This window comes from Cupressus sempervirens, chromosome 3 (assembly GCF_028749045.1).
Source record: "Cupressus sempervirens isolate cs-2001-9-10 chromosome 3, ASM2874904v1, whole genome shotgun sequence".
Lineage (NCBI taxonomy): Eukaryota > Viridiplantae > Streptophyta > Pinopsida > Cupressales > Cupressaceae > Cupressus > Cupressus sempervirens.
Genome location: NC_143120.1, coordinates 916,132,088 through 916,153,844, shown reverse-complemented (window position 1 = coordinate 916,153,844; position 21,757 = coordinate 916,132,088).

The window sequence follows — 21,757 nt, the reverse complement described above, 5'->3', positions numbered from 1 at the left end:
GAAAAGACTCGGACCATAGACTAGGGTTCTGGAAAGCACAAAAATTAAGTAGTGGATCCACATTTCTAGGAGAAATGGGGCGTGCATTGTGAAACCAAAACAAATAGCCCTAACAAAAGGAAGAAATGACGAAGAGGACAATCTACTTTTAAACAAGAGGACTCAACTTGCGAGAGCTACAGAATCAAAAAGGAGAAGAAGCTCAAAGATCACACCACCATCTATCCTTGATGAACCCATTTAGACTACCACATCAAAAGATGAAATGCAACAATCAATAGATGAGTAGGATGTGCAGGGCACTAATGTCTTTTAGATGTCAGATTTTGATTTTATGCCCATGGGTACCAAATCGGTTGGGGATAAAATAAGAGATACTCCAAAAAATCAACCTCAACAGAAGGATTGGAGTCAGTAGCAACCTGAACCACAAGGACACGAGGTAGCACCATCATCCCAAGTGCAAGTCACATTTTGTGTTGCTAAAGGATTGGCTACTCCTCTTCCTCCAAACAATTAAGAAGAGCAAGTCCAAATGGGACAAGAGGAAGAACCAAAACAAGTATCCACTAAGGAAGTGCTAGAAGAAGGGCAGATAAGTGAACAACCTTAGCAAACTTCCCAAGACACAAAGATGAGAATTGTGGGCTCCATAGATATAGAGACTCTCATTTTAGATCTCTTGCAAAAGGAGAGGACTCCAAAAAGGGGAGATAAAGGGAAAAGCATTGCTAAACAGACTCCCTTGTCCTTGAAAAGAAAATCTCCATTAGAACATATCCCAAGATGGTTGAGAAAAGAGGTAATAAGAAATAAGAAACAACAATTCACTATAGAGGAGGAAGATATGATGGAATTAATTGAAGTCCTAAGGAAAATTGCATCACCTCCAAAAGATGCATAGACATTAGCCTTCATCATTAGTGATCATAGCTAGGACTTATTTTCTCACATGGCTATCCCTCGTCTACATTCAAATGTTCAAAAATTGACTTCATGAGATTATTAGATCAAGAAGGTCATGCTTGGGAAGCCTACCTTAGATACTGCAAAGCTAATGGTTACAACAGGGATTAAAGAAGTCTTCAGAAGCTTAGAATAGGAAGGGGCAGAATTAATAACACTTCAACGACAAAATGAGATCCTAAAATGATATCTAAGTGAAGTTTTCAGACCTTTAGTTCTCACAAACCCCAAGGAAACCTTGAATGCAAAAATTGAGAGAAGAGACAGGGGTACATGCCAATTGGACTCATTTTTGAGAGCTTGTCATCAGTGGCAAGAAATTTTTGAGGAAAAGGGTGTATAGATCATCCAAGGAAATTTGAAGTTGTTGCACATCATGCAAGACAATGCAGATAGTCTAGTAGCCATTTTGAATCAAGATTTTGGTCTAATAGATGCAGTACATACCTGGGGCAAGGATTTGTAGGCATTATAGGTAATTAAAGGCCAAAAGTATCAGATTTTGATGGTGATATATATAGATGAGGAATTAGACAAGATGAATGATTAGATAGGAAAGATTGTGGATGGCAATAAAGTAATGGAAACATTACATTAAGATATTCGCAGGCTCAATGACCAAGCCCAAGAGAAAATTTTGGAAGCTGAGAAGCATTATAGCGATGGTGTTTAGACATTTTTGAGGATGATACAAAGGATAAATTAATAAAGGTAGAAGTAGTAGTAGTAAAATTTTGGAAAACTTTTGAGGAAGCTGCTAAGGGGGTGCGCAGTAGTGCACCTCCTTTTTTTTTAAGGGCGTGTACAATAGTGCACCTCATTAGGTGTGCTAAAGCACATTCCCTTTCAAAAAATAAAGAAAGGGGCACACAAAAAATTATCTAAGTCCTTATTTGGTGCACATCAACACACCCCATCAGGTGCACTAATGTGCACCAAATATGGAAAAATGAAGAAAGGTGCGCCAAGTGCACCTATTAGGTGTGCAAGGTGTGCCATTTTTTTGTATTTTAGGGGTATTAATAAGGTTTTCTAGTATTTTTGGATAATTAGGGTTTTGGGTCCTAATTGTGTCATTTTTAGGGATTGAATTTATCGATAGGTGGGCGAAGTGTGCCTTTTTTATTTCACCATATTTTTTGCACATTAGTGCACCTAATGAGGTGCACTTATGTGCACCAAATAAGGACTTGGAAAATTTTTTGTGTGCCCCTTTTTTTGTTTTTTGTTTTGTTTTTGCAAAACAATGACTTAGCACTCTGAAATTTGACTTTCGAGAACTATTCTCTTTTTGTTGGGGCCAAGATTTGACCTAGAGAAGACTCAAACCCTAGACTAGGGTTCCAAAAAGCCAAAAAAATTAAGTAGGTGGTCCCCACTTCTAGGAGAAATGGGTTGTGCATTATGAAATCACAACAGTTTGCATGATAGAATCTCGAGGAGATAGTGAATGACTAGTTGAAGTAGGTATAGTATCACATGAATGTTGAGAATCTTTAATCTTAGTAGCATTAAAAAGGTTTTCATCCAAGTTTAGATTAGCTTGAGTTTCTTTTAGAGGAAGCCCTTGAGGATATACATAGTTCTCCTTAGATGCCAAGTAAATGCTAGTATGTGTCGACTTGTCAGCAAAAGCCAGTTGGAGCTGAGTAAGTAGTGGTTGCTGAGTAAAGGTAATGCTAATACCAACCGAGTGAGAGTAAAATTTCTATGGATGCCGAGTAAAGAAAAAATCACATAGGAGCTAAGTTTATAGTTGTATATGCAATACGCATTAAATGCAATATTTTGAAGGGTATAAGGATGATTTGCACCCATTTTTCATCATTTTGAATCTAGAGCAAGAGTGAGTAGAGTGAAGAAGAGATCTATGAACCTATTTGAAGAATTTACAAGGATCACAATAGAGATTAGAGTCATTTCATTGATCTTAGAGGTATTCTTCAAGTGTTGAGTTATGTAGTTTTGAATTTGTTAAAACCCTAGGTTGCAATATAACTTCCAGTTTGAAAAATGTTAAGGAAAAAGAAACTTTTGAAGTTTAGTTGGTCAGAAATGAAGTTAAATAGCCCAATTTCAAGGCTATATCTATGATTGCATATAAACAAAACCCTTCAGTTGTATTTTCAATGATTCCATCAAAGGTCATATTGGTGCAAGACATGAGAAAATGTTATAACTGCAAGGTCAAAGGAATTGAGGATATGGAAATTCATCAAGCCTATGAAAAATTATGTGAAAATGTGGTGTTGAAGGAATAATTTAAGATTGTGGAGAGAAAAGGATTAACCTGTGCCCTAGAATTCCGCACCATTTTCAAGATAGAGTGGATAAAAATTGTCCTAAGCAGAATACATGATGTATGCCTATGGCTAGAGGGTGGACCCATCAAAATCACGAAGAATATTATACATAGGGTTATAGGTTACCCAACCCTAGATCATCCCAAGACCCTAAGGAGCGACTCAAAAGAGATAATTGATTGAGAAAAATACAGGGGCCAAATGGAACAAACATGGAAAGACAATTGACACAATCTCAGACCCTCTCCTTGACTTTGATATTAGAGTCATTTCCAACAAAATCTGTTAGTCAAGTAGACTAAATAGTGTTCCATGTATAGCAATAGATGTAGGATATAAGATTGTGAAGAAAGATCATACCTATGATCTGGCAAAACTTCAAATGTAACAAATACTGAAGAACCTAGGAGCAATAAGGAAATCTAAAAGTGCTCAGTGCAAGTTTGGTTCAATTTTGGTATGTATATTCTTTTATGTAAAAAATGAATTCCCATCTTTTGGAAAGTTAGGATGGAAGACCAATAGGTCAGTTGCTGTGCAAATTAATGAATACATTGAACAAATGGGTGACAATTTTGAGTCAATAATGACTAGTTACTTTGAGGACTTCAAGAAGTCCATGAAATAGAGGTTGAGAATTCTTGTTTCCATTGTAGAACAACATTATAATGATATTTGCTTTTTGGTAGACATTGATTACACATACTTTCAAGCTGTAGTGCCTAGAGTCAGATGGCTAAGACCTCTAGGTTATGAGATCAATATTGATGAAGCATTAGCAACTATCACTGCACTACTTGCAGAAGAAGTTGATAAGATAGCCAAAAAAATTGGTAGTTATGATGTTGTTAAGTCTAAGTTTGAGATGGAGTTGAAAACAACCTCAACTCTAAAAAATAAAGAAAAAATGGTGAGGAAGCTGAAAACTAAATTCAGAGAAGGTGCTGGAGATGAAGATGATGATGAAGAAGATGAAGAGGAAGAAGAAGAACAAGGCCAAGAACCTCTTGCCTTAACCTAAGGCATGGGTGAAGATGTAGAATAAGAAGGTATCGAGGAAAAACAAGCCAAGGAAGCACTAGCCAAACCTAAACCAAAGAAGAGGAAGGCTAAGACACAACTTGTAGCACAACCTAAAGGAAAGAAAACTATAAAACCAAGCCCTGCAAAGCCTATAGCTCCAACAACAAGAGACAGTACAAGGGCCACCATTTAGAAAGCCAAGGAGCAAGCAAAGGAGAAGAAAATGAATGTTGAGTAGAAAGGTCATGTCTAAAAGAAACTAAGAAAATATATTACACAACCAGAAACAAATGATGAAAGGAATGAGTCAGAGGACACCAGCCAGTTCAGAGAGGTAACACTCCCAAATCTAATATTGAAAACATTCATGATAATGTTAAAGACAATGCAGATTTGTTAGGCTTGAAAAATATTGAATTTGATAAACTTGGTAGAGAAGACCAAAACATGCTTGAAGAGTTAGTATATGCCATGATTCAAAAATTCAAAAGAATTCCTTTTGAATTGGATAACACAATGCCCAAAGAACTGTATTCAATTGTTGAGAATAAATGGCATTATTGCCTAAAATTGGAAAAAGAAATAAGGGAAACAACCCTAGCACAAGTGATGCCATAATTAACAAGGGGGTAGATCACCAAGGCAAGTAAGAAACACAGTAGCAATTTTTCACCCAAATATCTAGAGCCTTTTGCATTTTGCAAAATAATATTAAAGATGTTGTACAAAAATCTACTAAAATATGGAAATTAACATATGGGTTGACTACTGTGAAAGAAGGAGAAGAAGATCCCTTTGAGGGAAGGAATAATGAGGAAGAGGATGAGGACAGGGAAGAAGAGACAATGAAAGAAAAGGAAGATACCACAATGGAGGAGGCACAACAGAAAAAGGAGGAAATAGCAATAGCTGATGAGTAGCAAGAAAAATAGAGTGTACAAGACACACAATTGCCAGCATTAAGTCCTCCACATGACACAAACACACCTGCAAATACAATCATAGTGAAAGATGTTCCTGATAGCTCAGCTCAAAATATAAATCTATTAACTACAAAGGATCTAAAGAAGATCCTTGACCAATCCACACTACAAGAAAAATTGTGTTATAATCCAATATTGGTCAATGTGGATGAGCTACAAAAAATAGTAGCTAACATAACTAGGGACAAAGTGAACACACAAGAACCACCCTCAACCATCCCTATAGCTACTAGTGATCAACCTTAAGCGCAAACATCAAATGATACATCTGCAAAGGTTGACACTACAATAAAAGTTGTTATGATTGAACAACAAACTCAGACTAGTGAGGAAAGAGAGCCTACAAATGATCAAGTGGGAAAAACAGAGGTATTTGTGCCTGACACATAAACTCAAGGTGTAGGACAAATAATTATGATTGATCAAGGCAGGTCAGATGAGGAAAAGGATATCCCAAAGGAGAAGGAGGAAGAAGCCATACAGATATTGGTAAATCTACCAACAACTGGCACTTCTACCAAAGTCCTTAGAACCAAGCACTAAAGCAATACCACTTCAAATTTCAGCACCAAGCTCAAGCTCATGAAAGGTTGCAAAGGTACTTCACTATGGTGACCCAACTTTAGATTAAGAAATAGTGATATCAAACTATGACTATGTAACCATGACCCTAGAACAAATCAACATATCGCAAGAGGCATTAGAGAGAAAGAAGAAAGAAGAAATACTCAGGAAAGAGTATAAGCAAAGGCAAGTACTCCATGAGATCAAAGACATCTTTTCAGATGCCTTCAACTTCCAAACACCTGATGAGTCCAAGCCAATACTAGAGAAATTTTGTAATAGGTGACAAATGAAGACTAGGATAAAAATGTTAAACTCATAGAATAGTCTGAAAGGAAATTTGAGGGAAAAGTGAATGAGAAAATTCAAGTGAGATAGCACTATCACAAGTGGAACTAGCTATCAAGATTGAAAAAGTGAAGAAGGTACTTGAGAATATATTGTCACTATACACAAAATTGTTTGATCCCACAATCTTCACACAAGAAATGATCCAGACAATATTGAGTCTGGAAAGAAACCTAAAAATATCTAGCATGCAATTACCACAAAATCTAGCTCAAAGTGAGAAGCATTTTCATACAGTGCTTCACATACAAAAGGAACTAGTTGTATTAACAGCAGAAGAGGCTAACACAAGAGCCAAGTTAGTTCACATTCAAGCTTCCTTGACCCCTCACATGGAAATACTGCAAAAAGAACTAGCCTATGCTGAAATAGTATTAAAGAAAGATCCTAATATTTCAACTTTGGATAGCTTAGTTCATCTTGTAGCAGAGACAACCATCCAATCAAATCCCTAGATGTTGCAATAGACAATTGGGATGTTGCTCTAAAAATTATAATGGAAGTCAACAAGATTTTCCTAGCCAAATACACAATCAGTGTATAGACCCTTTGACATAAGTGCCAAAAAGGAGGAGATAAAAATAAAAAGGAAGAGGTAAAAATAAAAAGGGGGAGATAAAGATATGCAAGGAGGAGAAAAGTACGCAAAGGAAAAACATATCAAAGGGGGAGATAAATATGAGAAAAGGGGAGCAAAAAGAAAAAAGAGCAAAAATAGAGCATATAAGATAGATAAAGAGTATCAAGGCAAAGATTATCAGCAAGAGGCAAATCTACTCACAAGAGAAAAGATTTTGGATACAAAAAGGGAAAATCTACTCACAAGAGAAGATGTTTTGGATACAAAAAGGCACATCAACTCAAGGGGAGATACAAAATTTTGAGGTATATAGTCTTTTACAGAATTTTGAAACATTTTGAAGTTTTTTATATATGCTAAACTATAAATACATTATACTCAAGATGATTAGAGTTGTTATGTATAGTTAAGTGTTTTTGACACTCATGTTGAAGGGGAAGATTGTTGATCTCAGTTTGGTTTTTGACAATTGAGTGTCTACACACTTAAGATATTTACTAAGTTCATGTCAAGCTAGTGATATATGCAAAGTATAATATGTATAGATGTTGAGTTACAATGAGTGTCGAGTCACTCATGTGCCGAGTTAATCAAGTGTCGAGCAAATAGACAATGTCAAGCAAGTTCAAGTGCCGAGTGAACAATTGATGTTGAGCAAGTTCAAGTGTTGAGTCAGAAAGAGTTATAGTAATTGTCAAACATCAGTATTAGCAAGGTTCGAGTAACATAGAATGGACCTAGTTGTTTGTGATGGCACAAATAGCTATGTAAACCATTTTTATGCCAGCTTATGGATAGATCTCAAAGCCTTAAAGATAAGATTGAATCTATTTGATTCTCTATGTAATTCACATGCAACCAATCATAAAATTGTAATGGTTAAGCGGCAAAAAGGGTGAATCTCAACTGTAGATTCATACCTAACCCTAAGTTACAAAATCTTTATAAGGAAATCGAAGCCCCATAATTCAGATATAGAATGTGATGCATGTGAGCGAAGAATAGGAGGATAAAAGGGGTGAATTATTCAAAAGGCATTCAAGGTGACATAGAAGAAGGATAGAATTGTAGAATCAGTTAGTCGAATGAAGGATCAACGATACAATATTTGCATATCAAATCAGAAAGGATCAAAATGAACTGAATCGAGATCTGAAATCAGCAATACAAGATTGTAAGTTGTCTGATCAAACATTCTACTATACTTTCTAACAATTGTATCAGAAAAATGAAATCCTTTGGACTAAGGTTGACTTAATAGTCATTGAAAAATCCTTTAACATGGTGACATTCCAAGTGGATGTTCAAAATCCTTTAGATAGGTATACTTCTAGCAAGGTGTGTAAGCCTTTAACAGGGCAAGCCTCTCATAGGACAGACCATGGTTCATGGTCAAACTTTGTAACCTTAACAAGTTACATTTATTGCTATAGTAGTAAAATGTTGTGGGTGTCATCCCCACCCCAATTTTACCTTCTCATTTGGAGGGTTTCTAGGTGATCATATTTGGTGTCAAGTGTTTGTGTGAATGCATTTACTTTACATGTTCTTCCATTATGTTAATGCATGTATTGATTAATGTTAAAAGTTTTATTGGTTAAAGTTTAAAACTTCTAATTCACCCCGCCCCCCACCCCCAGAAGTACATTTTCCACTTGTAAATTCCAACAAAATGTGTATAAATTTGAATTAATTTATAACTAATTTTATAATATTTAAATATATATAGAAATTAATTCTTTGTGTATATCTTTAACATCTTAAGGGATGAGCATTAGTTATGTAAACATAATCGATCTATACTATTTGAAATGTGTAAGAAAATATTAAGATATAAATTTATAAAATATTAATTTGATGCTTACAAATATCAATCAATTAAAAATTATTAACATAAATAAATATATTAATTCACTAAGTTATACAATATCTTCTCTAATGATAAATGTTAATTTATTGATTCTCTACAGTAAAAGTAAAAAATATTGAGTATTAATCTATTTATATAATCATTTATATACGTATGGATAAGTCCAAACTTGTTTGAATTTTTTTATTTAAATACTAATAAGGGATAAAATATTGATTTCTATATAGAAAGCATCTCTCAAGTTCTATTTAAAATATTTAAAAACTACTCCCCAAATAAAACCATAAATATTCAACTTATCTACTTACAGAATTGAACATGAAATATTTTCCTGCAAGGCAAAACCCCTATAATTAAATCCCACAACATCACAATTCATCACAAAAAAAAACCCTTCAAATTTATTGCATCCTTTTAAGATGATCCAAAAGCTTGAAATAATTTTACACAACATTCCATATACACTATAAAGGCTCTTATCAACTAGCATAAATTTTTCATTAGCTTTTGCGGGGGTGTCAATAGGACAATACAATAGAGATCAATGATACATAGAAGAGATCAACAATACAGAGCAAGTTAAATTAATTATCCTTTAACTTCACACTTTATTCAAAAGATGTAGATCCAGACCCTCTTTCATACAAAATAATGCTTTTTGTTATCAATAATTGTATCATTTAATGTCAGGGAGCTAGCCACCCACCTGCAATTGTAATTCCCTAGCAAAGGCATGACCCAAGCCACTTTCATTCGCACCCATTATTCTAGAGATCTCTACCTAATCAAAGAGCCCATTTAAAGACATAATCACCCCAATCTCCATACAAATCTAGAACCCTAAATTTTGACAGAGTACGTATGAATATAATCAAACAAGGGATTAGTAACTGAGGTGTTGGAGAAATCCCTGAGATCTCTCCATATAATACTAATGTACTTAAATCTAGTCTTGAAAGCCATCATCCAAACTCTATCCCCTTCCTTAATTCTCTCTTTTGCCTCAAAATAAGCCAATTTGTAAAACACAAAGCTACTAGGAGTGTTCCAAAATCTATGAAGAGTTGTATGGACATGCTTTAGGCCATAATCACTCAACCCCAAACTCCTTGCAATCTCATTGACCACAACTGTTCCACCCATATGAAGACACATATGCTCAAACATAGTTGGAAAATATGGAACAAAAGGCTTCATCACAAGCTTCAAAACCACAATAGCCAACCAAGACAAAATGTACTTTATCTATTGAGATATCTAGATCACCTAAGCCCAATGTCATCCACCAAATATCAAGATACAATTGATGATTTGTGCATGTCAGAGGTTTACATTTTTGCAAATCTAAGAAAATATGAAGTATAAGATAACAATGCAAAAACTAACCTTGTATTAAGGGCCTGTTGGGTACATTGCCAAGATCGTCACAACCTACAGAGGTGTTGGTGTCATTTATCTCATGGATACAAGCTATATAGCCATGTGAAAAATATCAGATCCTGGGAAAATAGTAAACTAAATAGATGAAATCCTAGCTCATAGATTGACAACAGTCGGAAACAAAAATATGTTAGCAAAAAAAGATCATGTAGTGTAATTAGAAGGAATAGAGCTTCATCATCCCTTTTTCTACACAAATGGATCCTTGATACCTACAAGATCTAAAGAGTTGGTGATATGGAGCACCAAGGGGATCCCTAGAAAAGGTTTTAAATTTAGGTTCCCTTTTGCATTACTTAAGCCTTTAGATTAAAACAACCATAAGAAGACAGAGTACTTATGAAGGTGGATGTCAAGTATCAATGTAGATAGATGCCACTTTGTTGTCTTACAAAATATTAGAGATATATGTGCAAACACGTTGTCACAATTATCATGTAATTCCTTTTGATGATCTTAAATAAGCCAAGGATGATTCCTTTGAATAGAAACAAAAGAAGCTTTAAAAAGTGGGGTAGCTAGATAGGTCTTGTAGTAATGAAGGTACAAAGGCACAAAATACAGTATATATTACAAGTGGTGAGCATCACAAGAAGAATATATATATCTAGGAGATATGCCACAAGGTGAATGACAAGATGAAAGGAAGTTATGCCCTAAATGATGAGATACTATTGGTCACAATACGATAAGGATAATTAGTCCTAATATAAAGAGTAATGGTAGAAGGGTTTGTGGTAGAGGTGGGATTTTTCACCAACCTCTATAAAAACAGGTTTGTCCAAAATTTCTTGTAAAGCTTTATGTCCATATAGTTTTACTTGCAAACATGTCAAACACGTGTATTTTAGCTATGTAGGATTTGACAAATACATCAAATTAGCCATCAGAATTATAATATATTAATTACTTAATTTAAAAGGTTTTTTATTTAAATTATATATTATTAATAATTTAATTTATTATCATAAAATTATATTTTAAATAGAAAAATCATTGTATTTTTTATTTTTATTTTAAATTAATTAGCACTACATTTTATTGAAACTCCTTGATCTATTTAATTAATTTTTTATTTAAACTATATATTATTAATGATTTAATTTATTAAGAAAAAAGTATATTTTTATAAAATAATTTTATTACGAACTACTTAGTAAAATCCATTGTGTTAGTCAAGCATTGATAAGGCTGGTAAAAGGGATAATATAACAAGCACACAAACGCTAATAGAATGAATATGTGAATAAAATGAAATCAGGTAAAAAAATATTACATATGAAAATAAGAATTCAACTCAAAAAAATCCAGTTATGAAGACTCCAATATAAACCGTTATAGAAGTGTAGGGTCATATAGGGTTAATCATTTCACCAAAATAATAAGGAAATTAAATTTCCCTTGGGTGAAAGGTTCAAGATGATTAAATAAATGTGATAAGATAAGCACAATCACTTGAATCAATCCAATGCTATTAAACATAGAATTATGATAGGGTATTAGCCTTTGGAAACAATATCGTTTTGCTTGTGTAATTGCTTGAAATACTTCAATAGATCTCTATGTTATAAAAGGAAATGATTGTGAGTCTAGGAAAAAATTGTGACTATGGATTTGTACCTTTGCTTCGACTTTACTTTTGTAATTTGTAATTTGTGACTTCATGGGATATAAGGTCTTTTGCTCTATTTTTTTCTTTGAAAGTTTGAGTTTCCCATATTGGTAATTTTCTTCTTAGGTTGCATGATAAAAAATCATGAAGGTGCAAAACATTGGTTGACCCAAATTGAAAGGCATCAAACAAAAACCAAGCACCTAAGACACATTTTTCTCTTTTCATTGTACCAAATTGGAGTGTATTAGTATTGTCTCTTCCTAGAATGAGCTACTCTTTTTTTTTTTTCAAATGATGGGTGATAATCTCCACTACTAAATAAATGCATTTGATGTCCTTTAGTAGTGGTGAGAACATCAATCTCCATCGAAAGTGTGTATAGTTTGTCTAAATTATAAGGGCAAAGGAAGTTAAAAACCCAAAAATCTAAATGGCAAATGACATAACAAAAGCTATATCATAACTAAATTGATAATCAAATAGATAAATGTAAGAACACATGTATAATCAATAGAAACGACTAATTCACTCAAATCATATCATTTATCATTTTATATATATATATATATATATATTTCAGTAAATGGCCAAGGCCTTTGATTAAAATAAAATAGATGGATACAACTGAAGTTTTTCGTTCAAACCGGCACTTGTAGGAAAGAACAAAGAAGAAAACCTCCAGTCTTGCCCGAGACCAAAGTCCTTTATTATTATATACTAAAAGGGTCATACCCCAGTTCTTCAGATGAGACTAATTTACAAACCAAGAAGAAGAGTGTCCATATCTACACAGTGCCACTCTAGAGGAGTTGACACCAATCAAAGGTAATTACTCCAAATGCGTCATCTATACTGAACTTTAAATACTTAGAGGCGTCCTTCATTAAATATTGTCAACCGTTCTCTAAACTAATAAAAATAACTTCACTTAACAAAAAGTCATTAGTGTAGTTAGTAAGTGATCAGTTCTCGAATGCTGAACAATATTAGTTACTATTATTAGATCTACTAACTCCTGAATATATTAAAGCCAAAACTCCCTGAAAAAACATGCAATGATGCAACTCTTCTTGAATGATATTTTTAACATTACAAAGATAAATCCAATAGATGACTACCTACATAAATCCAATAGATGGCACCATAAAACAGACAAAAAAATATAACACCTCGAATATTAATGACAAGTTAGTCTATTATATTCCTATATTAGCGGGAGCTGCTGCAGGAGGGTTTCGTAATATGCGCCTTGGACCAAGAGCCACTGCTAAATCTTCCATTATTGTGGGCGTTTTTCTTGCCTTGATGGAAGCTTTATTGCACAGCCGCTTTTCCCCTTTGATTGAGGAAAACTCTCTTGTGCCTAATTTTGAAGAATATAAGTGGTGATCATCTGATTCATTTCGCAAGCTTTTTCTTTTGTGTTTCGGCCAGTTTTTTGTTTTGAAATGTCACAGTAGCTGTATTTGGAAAGATTTTGGTTAAAGTGTTGGCTTTAGTTCCTCTGTTTTTTTTCAATTGTTTGGTTCGAATGATTCAATGCTTTTTCAAGTTTTTATGTCACAAGTATATAATTTTATGCCAGTTATCTACTTTTTCGAGATGGTTTAATACTGGATGTTCTGAAGAATACTTATGATGAACCCAACTTGCTTTTTTTTTCAAAATTAATACAAGCACAATACTGAAGTATGCAACTCGACTACTCGCAGCTAATTATCGTTAGGGAGTCTAAGAACTGTCCAAAAATAGGGTTCATAAATTACATCAGTCCATTGGGTTTCTTGTGAACTGCACTGTTCATTTGTTTTCCTGAACTCAAGAGATTTGGTGAGCTTCTGATCTTTCTTTAATACAATTGCAAGTATGCTTTGACCAGATTTTAGGGATTTCTAATTCAAGTTGTACTTAAAATGTAACTTTTATTATTTCTACCCCACAGTCTTGACTTGTATGTTAGAGTTCTGGGGCATCATAATATACTAAAGAGTAGACCTTGTGTTACAATCTTCCTTGTAACTATTACAGGAAAAAATCTGAAATTGGGCATTATCCAAAGAACAGGGTATTGTGTTACAATCTTCTTTGCAACTATTACAGGAAAAGAATCTGAAAGTGGGCATTATCTTGTAGGTACAATGTTTGTTTAGTCTTAAAGATTTGTTTGGGTCTAAAATCGTAATAGTTTTGTCATAAACATCATTTAAAAATTGCTTTTAAAAGAATCTCAAAAATGAAACCCATGTACTAATAGTTGATCATGCATGTGCTAATAGTGGTTCATATTTTGATCTTTTCAGTTAGCGATTGACCAATTTGTGCAACACTATTAAGACATTGCAGAAAGACTTAGAACATATGATCATAAGTACCAGCTTATTTATTTCTTTTCGGGGCACTGGAGCAAATGATGTCTGCTATTTTTATTTAAGTGGACAGTTTCTGACCCAGCCATTTGGGCTGCTGGACCATCATAACAGTAAGTTGAGCTGTCATCTGGGCAAGTCATGGTAATGAATTGCCTTGAATAGAGAGCTCCATCTCCCCTTGTCCAAATTCTTATAGCTCACGGGAGAGAGCGCAATCCATGTGACATGCAACTATTGCTGCTTGGATGCTCCTTAGGGAACAACAAATGTTTAAAAATACCAAATATTTAATAACACATGTTTCCCTCTTTTCTAATGTAAAAGGATATTTCACCGTATATTTTTTAAACTCCACTGCACTAGCAGGTTACCTTTTATACACACAAATCTGGATTACAAAGTAGAAAGCAAGTAAACGAAGTGGTAGAGCACACCACTGACCAGAAACTTTGGAAAAGAGCCATCAAGTTTAGATGAATATTCAAGGGTACAGTAACCAATGTCATCAATTTTATTCTCAGATCATCACTGTAGATTATGAAGATAATTTTAAACCCCGTCCAATGTATGGGAGTTAATTTTTAAGCTAAGCGTTCAAGATATCAGTAATAGTAGACAACTTTTTCTGATATTAATATTTTTACAATGCAAACCAGGGAAAACATATTTTAACAGTGCTTTGGCTTAGAACAGAGTATGCTCTGTTTTAGAGGGCAGTAAACAAAATTTAATTACAGCATTGGAATGAAAATTACACACCCCCTACATAGAACAGGAAAAAATTCCCATCTTTTAAACCTTGCTGTCATGAAACCTACTTTGGTGAAACAACAGTTAGCTGCTTGTAATAGCAGTTTGAATGCTTAGAAAATCTGCCCATTTTTTCATAAATCTGATTTCTAAGTAAGCAATTTTTTTCTCCTAACTATAGGTATTATCAAGTACCAAAATTTGCAAACAATACTGAACTGAATGAGTTCAGTAATCCTAGTATAACATGGGAATCACTTCTACGTGGTACATGCAATGAAGTGAAACCTCCGATTTCTAGGTCGGTTCTTATCAGACGCTTCACTTAAAGCTTGAAAACTTATGAGGGAAAGGGATAGAAAGATGCAAAAAAGCAAAAAACTAAACCTATGGTGATGCACCTAAAGTTTGAATCTATGATATTCAAAAACTTTTACACTCAAAAACAAAGAAATAATCTTCAAACTCACATGACTTGCCTAACATATATATGCACATAAATATTTTGCAGAAAGGTTGAAATGGATATTTGCTTAGTAAAAGAAAAGGAATCTTTCACAATAGAGAACACATTACTTTTTCTATACACCACCTGCAACCTGTGTTATATATTTTATCACAGAATAGGTACAAAAGTGAGACAAAACTAAAAAGAAAATAAGGCTTTCACTAACAGTTTGATCAAATCACAGGAACACAATTCTGGAAATGACAAGAAGATGATAAAAATAATGCCAAAACAGTATCCAAGGTAGCTTTTGAATATCATAAACTGAGTTACAGAATCATGCAAAAATATTCTCAAAAGATAGAAAAATCACTAAGAACCCAAATTGCATAAGAGAGAACTCCTCTCATTTAAAAAATGAGAAGCATATATCAACTTTCAAACAGAACAACATACCCATAAAATTAGGAAGTGTAGGTAGGATAGAATCAGAAAACCCTAAAAATAAGCCTTCTAACCACTCCGAAAGACCTCCAATTAATGTCAAACTATTATTCCATAGTAGTTTCATGGTGACAAGTCAAATGGAATACCAAAATCTCCACAAATTCCTCCAAAAATGACTCAAAAAGTCCCCGGTCAAGACTCAAAGTGCAACGCCACTTCTAAAACACATGGCAACAATAAAAACTCTCCCTTTACAATTTTCAGATTGACTTCAACCCTTCAAGACTTGGCAACTAGAAATGCCAACTCTCCTAATGCAATTAAGACCTTAAACAATTAGTTTATAAGTTCCAACTATCAAACTTCAAAATTCCTAACTTTTACAAATGTATATGGTTACACTAAAAATTTATAATAACATAATTGTTTTAAATTAATTTTTTATATACATTTTATTAAATGATATTGATAATTCACAATAATGTCTTATTAGGTGAAGATATCAATATTATTAATAAAATTAATATAAGAAAATATTTAAAATATTTTTTATTATTATAAATTTTTACTTCCAAATAACCAATAGCATATACTAGTTAATTTTTTTACAAAGTGGGCATGATAGACCTGAAATCTCTATGAAATTAAACATAATATGCTAAGGCAAAGGTAAAGTCAAAACACATTATCAGTCCAGCCTACATTGTAAGCTGAGACTAATGTTTTCATCCGAATACTTTTACCATTAATTTCTTTCGAAAACAGTGCAACTTGAAATTATTTTTGTTCTCTATTTCTTTTTTTTTTTTTGAATTATTGAATGAATATTTTTCTTTTCTTACCGGCTCTTGTTATTTTTTCTCGAGGTTTTATTATTTTTCACATTCAAAAATTCAATTTTTTTTCCTGTCCATACGCTTATTATATTTTTAAATCTTATATTCTAGAAACTTCAAGTGAATAACAGAACGCAATATATTATATTCTAGAAACTTCATAGCTTCATAACAGAATCCAGTTTCCATATATTATATTAAGGAAATCTCAGGATTGAATCCAGTTTCCATCTCTTCTTGGGCCATTTGAATTGTGTACAGGCAGAGACTTTGGACATGCACCAAGCATTCTGTAGTCCTTTCCTAAAAGCTTTGTATTTGATTTGATCTAGCTTTGCAGTACATAGAAAAATGAAAACACGAAAGAAGGCCAAATGAATGCGCTTATCTGAGAGCTTCCTGTATTGACCAGAAAAAATATCTCCTGAAAACACTCTTAAAACAAACAACTAATCTCATGGTGAAACAGTTGCCCATAAATTTGCACAAACGACTTATGGAAGGAAATGAAAAAGCAAATTTTCATGCCAAAATAATTTTTGACAGAGAACTTTTTGCTTGGCAGCTAAAATTGTTGCATTTATATTTAGAGTTTTCTTATCTGAAATTTCCAACTAATGAATTCTACCCTTTAATGCACGCTATTTATTTTTTTCCTCAAAATTCAATCTCACGCACTGCTAAAATGAAATCAAGTCCTAATTATATGCAACTATATCAAAACAAAGGAAAAAGGAAGACAACAAAAACCTACAATATTCACTCTACCATTTCCCATCCGCATGAATTTCATTGCCCACCAAGAATTTCATTGCTGACCAAGAAGAAGATATAATTTTCAACATCTGTTCAGCTAACTTGCACAAAATTGGGTAATTGATTTTACCAAATGCATTAACCGTACCGCCAATCTTCCCTAATCATACCCATAATTGTTGGAATATTTAATACGGTGGTTGTCTTGCCTCTGGATCCAAACGCCCACCTACCACCTGACGACCAGCAGAACAGATAAAAAACATGAATACGGTAGGTGAGATTTTTCGAATTTGGAAATGAGAAGGAAAATTGTTTTAGGTCAGAAGACAAAAGGAATGTTTCTACATTCATTTTATTAAGAGCAAAGGTTTGCAGATCAAGCAGATCAAAGATAAGTTGCAGAGCTAAGCAGAGAAGAAAGAAGGAAGGAAGTTTGTGCCTGCAGTTGCACGTGTTTCCCTTGTTCACTTTGTAAGTTTGTCATTGTTAGATTCGTCTTGTTGAAGCAGTGATTGCTCCAGGCACCATTGTATACAGCCATTAGAGTTGCAGGTTTAAAGTTTATTGAAAGTTTGAAGTTTTACCATTTTAAGATTTTTCTGGTTGAAGCCGAATGTAACGCCCCGCCAAGGGATCCAAAAGAATTAACCTAAAGTTTCACTAAGTTTGCTAAACATTTTTCTTTTTTTCTTTTTTTAAGTAAGAAAGTATGACATACACATCAAACAAATAGTAGCGGAAGCAATAACATGTAATCATCGACAAACATACATTGCAAGTTACATTTCTTAAAGATCCCAAGACGTTGAGTCACGTTTAAATTTAATTAATTCTAAGTCTAACAACTAACACATACATATAAAAGAATAATCAGAAACTCCAATGTCCATAATATACATTTGTTCCGAATGCTCCTTGGCAAATTAATTCGGAATGCTCATTCATCCACTGTACATGTCACAGGGTATGAAAGGCTTAAAAGAATATACATATGTAAAGATCAAGATACAACATCCTCAAATCCATGATACAAAGTATAGTAAAATATATGAAAATTATTCACCATACATGATACATCCATACATCCATAATGATAAAGCATCTATCATAAAATCTAACCATCCATCATACTAATCCAAGAACATAGTGTAGGTAAATGCCAATCACGAAAACTCCAGCCACGGTGACCACGGAACGGATCTCAATGGTAAGAGTAAAAGCACTACCACTCGACCGCGTGGAACCTAAATGGTCCACTCCCACCGCGCTGAGGAGATAGTCTCAAGTCCCAAAATAGGATAACAAAACCTATAATCATAAATACTCTCTAAGTCCAGGAAATCCTATAAGTATGCTAACTCAAGGGTTCCTAAAAAGATCGACATCTAAATCCCAGAGGTACCACAAGACACGTAGGAAACCTAATATGCAAGCGAGAAAGTGTCATCGCAAAAGTCATGTAGAAGTTACCCAAGCAATCCCTTAGGAATCTCGGGTCCCTACTGATCCTACGGCCACTAATATCCTCTCGTACTGACGAGGCATACTATGGAATGCAAGGTCATAACCAAGCGTCCTCTCTACCCCATCCTAGTCTGTACTAGCACTCATGGCATGAGAGAGAACATACAATTATCTTGTTAGGTTCATTTTCTCTCATTTAGTGTAAATGTTTTCACTTATTAAAAGATGACTTACAATGGGTTTCTCAAGGCAGCCTCTTAGGGCTCCGACCCCCATTGCAAGCCACTTCCCGACTCTACACATAGATAACCTACCCTAGCTCATGAACTCATAAATCAAAGAATCATAATAAAAACATCTCAGTCCTATGCGAGCAACTGAAAATATCATAAAAAGATAATCCACAAAATATATCAGTTCTTCATGAGCAACAGATAACATCAAATAGTAATCAAGTAATCACGATAGTTCTCTATCAGCAACTGAGGGCATCAATGATAAGTCACAAAATCCAATGGTTCTCTAATGAGCAACCAGAAAGTAATACAAGTATAACTTATCGAGACTCAGAAATGGTTATCAAATATAACTGATCGAGACTCAAAAAAATGGTTAAGTTAGGTATTCTCAAATACATACATCTCAGCTTCACACAAGGAACTGGAAAGCAATCACAAACAGTAAACACAATCATGTCATAGAGCACTTCATCACATTACCATGGTCAGGTTTAAGAAAGATCGAGACCAAATCATCAAGACATCACATTCACAAACCCCGAGCCTCTGGTAACAACCTGAACTGGTCAACACTAAACCAACCCCAAAACATTCAAAGTATAAAGACAACATCAAAGTCTCAGAGATTGGATCTGAAAGTATATTATTTAAGTTAAGGTAAGGTTTGTGATTTAGTTTAATGTCGAATTCAAGTAACAAAGTTTTCACAACTACCCTTTTTCGAATAACCCAGTTCTATAATAATTTACATTAAATCAATATCCAAATTTATAATTTAGTCAAATAACATTCATTATTAATTAACTTAATTAAACTAATTTTAATTAAATTAATCAATATTTATTAGATCTAATTATTTATTTTAATCCCACTACTAAATGTTAATTTATTAATATTTAAACAAAATTAAAATCTACAACTATTTTTATACAATTAATATTTATTTATTAAATATTTAAAAAGTTTAATATATTATAAAAATTAAATATATTATAATTTTTATTATTTAAAATTTTTAATTAAATAAAATTCATTTTTTTTTAATAATTAAAAAAAATTATATAAAAAAAAAATTAAAAAAACGAAATCTTCAAAACGTTTATAGCCCGTCGGCTTTGGCCGCAGGCCTGCGGTCGCAGGGCCTGCGGCGGCAGGTACTCTGTACCTGCCGTCGCAGTACCTGCGACGCAGGTACTATCGGCCTGCGCCGACAGTGGGGGCGGGTACGGGGTAATTCCCTCCCCCCCACTAACATTAATATATATACTTTTTTTTTTTTAAATATATTTTTTATATATATGATTTTTATTTAATTCTAATAACAATAAAATAAATTTTATTTTAACAAAAATAATTTTGTTAAATTCTTTTTTTTAATTTTATAAAGCAATTTCTTCAAAAGGGTAAATATGAAAAATATAAATATATATATATATATTTATTTATTTATTTTTATTTATTTATCTAGAACTTTTCAATTTCATTAAAACAAAACCCTTATCAAATTAGATCTCAATTTCTAAATCAAGAAAACAATGGTTCTAATTAATTCATCCAGTCTCCATGAATACAGAAATTATTGACGAATAATTAATAACTTCACAATATTGAAAGCTTAAAACTTTTATCACAAAGAATTTAGATCTACAAACCCCAGACACGAAGAAGGCAGGAAGGGATAATTTGCATATCTAATGGATAAAAAACCACAAGATCCTACCTGATCCTGATGCTATTATGCAATCTCCAGGAACTGTATGCGAAATCGCTCCTCTCAATACCTTCCCCTTCAAGACTTTCTTCGTATCAGCCTTCTGAAATTTGCTTCCAAAAATTGTCTTCCTCCTAATTCCCGTCCAAATTCCTCTCTCTCAAAAATGAACCCCCAAAGTTGTGATAAGCAAATTCTCCTCAATTCGGGGCACTAATTGTGCGTTTACCCGAGAAGACTCTTTGCACAACTCAGTTAACTTAAATTAACTTTTATTATCTTTTCTAATTCTTTTGCATTCAACTTTCATGCACATTAAGTTGAATGATTAAATAACTTTATTTAAAATTTCACTTGACTTCAATTCTTAATTAATTTATTACTTTAAATCTTATGTGCACTTTTAAGAAATTAAAATAACATTATTAATTTTTATAATTTAATCTTTTAATTTAATTCTTATATTTAACTCATGTTTAGATCATGCGATCTAGAATTCTTAATAAAATTAATATCTTTCAACTTTTTAATTTATTTTAGAACTTAATTGATAACATATTTAATTAATTTAAATAACAATAATATTTAGCATTTATTTAAAAATGAACTCCAAATATATTATTATTAAATTAAATAAATATTATCCTGTTCTAAATATATCTTGAACTTTAATTTCCAACTTTAATTCTTTTATTTAATTAATTAATTAATTAATTAAATATAAAGATATCATAATAATTTCTTATTAAATTAAATCATTAATTAGTCTTTTTAATTAGACTTAATTAATAGAAAAAAACACCAAGGAATCAAAAAGCAACATACGAAAACCCATCATAGAAAAATACATACCAAATCAAACAGAAGGGTTATAATCACCAAATTACATCATTTGATGCATTCGGAGGGTACTTAACTCAGATACTTGTCCTAATTATCAATTAGGACAATTGGCTAAAGGGTTTAGGATTTGGACTTAAGAGTTTATCTCCCCTCTCTTACCATTGAGACAGTGCGATAAGGTACGCTCATCCTGACAATT